Source organism: Carlito syrichta, unplaced genomic scaffold (assembly GCF_000164805.1).
Source record: "Carlito syrichta isolate Samal-C Ts95f unplaced genomic scaffold, Tarsius_syrichta-2.0.1 Scaffold306978, whole genome shotgun sequence".
In the NCBI taxonomy this organism is placed as follows: Eukaryota; Metazoa; Chordata; class Mammalia; order Primates; family Tarsiidae; genus Carlito; species Carlito syrichta.
Window position 1 is genome coordinate 88500 of NW_007251074.1, and position 3291 is coordinate 91790.

Below are 3291 nucleotides of genomic sequence, written 5' to 3' on the forward strand. Positions count from 1 at the left end.
TGCTGGCTGCTTTAGGCGGCCGGGACTCTTCTCAAGCCACGTGGCGCGCTGGGCAGCATTTCCAAAGCGACAGCGGAGTCCCAGGTCGCTCGGCTGGGCCCTGGGTCCCGGCCGCCGGGGCAGCGGAAGCGAAGCAACCAGGGCTTCTGCGTCCCTTGCCTTCCAGGTCCCAGGGGGTGTCAACTCTTCCCGCCGCTCTTCGAGCACTCCTGCGGGGTCTGGACCCGAGTCCGGGGAACGCGGAAGGGCGGCGGGCTGGGGTCCCGAGAACGCCTGCTCCAGCCCCAGTCCCCGGGCAGGAGGCGTGGCGCACGCAGCCTGGGCTTCATGCTTATTTCCTGATCTCTTTATTTACTTACTTACACTAGGGGTGGGGGGGTGGTTGGTACCCGTGTAAGGAGCCTCTTGGCCAAGCGGGGAGGGAAGCAGACTGGCACGTGGCGGGACAACGGTTCAAACCCCAGACGCCCCCGCCCCCTCCGCGTACGCGCGAACCTGAGACCTGGAAGCGCGCCCCGCTTGGCCGCATCGGTGCAAGCCCTGCTGTGGCTGGAACTACCCGGAGACTCGGGCTTGCGGCGCCTCCACTTCTGTATTACTTAGGAGCCACCAGGTGGGACTGCTGAGATGGCACTCAGACACCCGCTGAGCGAGTACAGTACCCTTAACTTGCGGTTTCAATGAGATCAGTTAAAAAGACATCCCCCCTCCGCCCGCCCCCGGGCTTTCTCTCCTTTTCCAGCGAGAGTGAAACCATGTTTCTGCAGGTCAATCTGACATGCCGTGCGACTCACAGTTTCACCTTTGAGACTTGAGCTACGGAAATACCAAGGCAAGTGCCAACATGTGTGTTCAAGAATGTTCTCAGCTGTGTGCGTGTGTGGTTTCTTGTTTTTTTGAGTCGGAGTCTCACTATTGTTGCCCAGGCTGGGGGGCCGTGGCACGCTGCTCAAGACCACGGCAGCCTCCACCTGCTGGGCTCAGGTGACCCGAAAAAAGAGAAAAGAAATTAATTCCTCAAAAGCTACTGTAGCAATCCGAAAGCACCATAATTATGTTTTTTTGACAATATATAGGAGAGGGTTCCTTCTGTCCAGCATGAGGGTGAAGGTGACTCCACCTCTTACCTGCCTCCTTTCTACTCCCATTCCCCCATCTTTCTCAGCTTGGAAAAACAAAAAACAAGAAACCTTACTGGCTCAAATGAGACCCCCCCAGTGAAATCCCCACTCAGGCATTCCTCAATAACATGAAAGGACCTCTGTCCTCACTTACTGGAATTATGGGTAACTGTGGTGGGGGTTCAGTCTCTCCCATCCCTTCTCCCTCCCCCCCCCCCCCTTTGCTGGTCTTTGGATTCCTCTCTGGGCAGGGGCCAGGACCTGTTTATCTGTGAATGTGGCTAGTACCTTAGTAAACTGTGCTCCTTGACCTACTCCTTTTTTGTTTGTTTGTTTCTTTTTTTTGAGATGGGGTCTTGCTCTGTGGCCCACGCTGGAGTGCAGTGGTACAATCACAGCTCACTGCAGGCACAAACTCTTGGATTTAAGCTTTTCTCCTCCCTCATTCTCCTGAGTAGCTGGGGCTACAGGCATGTGTCACACACCCAGGTACTTTAAAAATATTTTGGAGAGGTGGGTTTTGCTATGTTGCTCGGGCTGGTCTTGAACTCCTGGGTGCAAGTGATCCTTCCGCCTCAGCCTCTCAAAGTGCTGGGATTACAGACACGAGCCACCATGCCTGGCCCAAACCCACTCCTTAGAGGGAACAGGAGAACTCAGTAGAAAGAAACAACATTCCAATTTTATGTTCAGATAGGCTTTATCATCACATTTATTACTTTTTTTTTTGGTAGAGACAGGGTCTTGCTCTGTTGCCCAGGCTGGAGTACAGTGATTCGATCATGACTGCAGCTTCCAACTCTGCCTCCCAAAAAGCTTGGACTACAGGTGAAAGCCACCATGCCTGGCTGATTGTTTAATTTTTTTGTGGAGCTGGGTCTCGCTCTGTTATCCAGACTGGTCTCAAACTCCTGTGCTCAATCAATCCTTCCACCTTGGCCTCCCAAAGTGCTGGGATTACAAGCGTGAGCCACCATGCCCACTAAGTTTTTAATAACAGAAAAAGAGAGACAATCTTTCTTCCCCAGCATGACTAGCTTAACATGAATCTACAGTGCATGACATCCTAAAGATGGCCTAACTCTGAGTCTCCCCAGGTCAGCTACCGAAGCATGGAGGAGTCCCAGGCTCTGCTGGAGGTGTGGTCAGGGTGACTTCAGGCCTGACACTGAGACTGAGGACTGAACTGGGGCAGGGGGGAGTGAGGCCAGGGGTGAAGAAAGACAGCTGAAGTCCAGGATTCAGGACTTTTAGGATATTCTCCCAAGATTTTTTTTTTTTTTTTTGAGTCAGAGTCTCACTCAGTCGCCCAGCCTGGAGTGACACACTTACGGCCACCGCAGCCTCGACCAGCTGGGCTTAGGTGATTCTTCTGCCTCAGTCTTCCAAGTAGCTGGAACTATAGGTATGCACCACCATGCCTGCCTAATTTTTAAGTTTATTATAGAGATGAGGTCTTGCCAAGTTGCCCAGGCCGGTCTCAAATCCATGGGCTCAGACAATCCTCTTGCCTCCACCTCCCAAAGTGCTGGAATTACAGGCATGAGCCACTGTGCCCAGCTTTCCCTGAGATTCTTGTAAGAGTTTTCTGTAAATGGATAGAGGATAGAATAATAGATACAATTGTGCTTTGAGTAGTTAAAATGGAAAGTATTTGCATTTGCTTTCTTGGATTGCTTTGCTTTGCTTTGTCCATTGTGAAGCTTCTCACAATAGATGGGCAATGACCTAGTAACCAGACTTTTATTTTTATTTTTTTTGAGTTGGAGTCTCACTCTGTCGCCCAGACTGGAGTGCAGTGGCCGCTCCCGGCCACCGCAGCCTCGACCTGCTGGGCTCCGGCAATCCTTCCGCCTCAGCCTTCCGAGTAGCCGGAATTACAGGCGCGCGCTACCACGCCCGGCTGATTTTTTAATTTATTTTAGAGATGAGGTCTCGCCAAGTTGCCCAGGCTTGTCTCGAACCCGCGGGCTCAGGCAATCCACCCACCTCAGCCTCCCAAAGGCGCGGGATTACAGGCTGACCCACCGAGCCCGGCGTAACCAGACTTTTAAATGTTAACCATTCTAGTGGGTGTGTAGTGACCTATTATGGTTTTTTGTTGTTGTTGTTTTTGTTGTTTTGAGTTGGAGTCTCACTCTGTCACCCAGACTGGAGTGCAGTGGCCGCT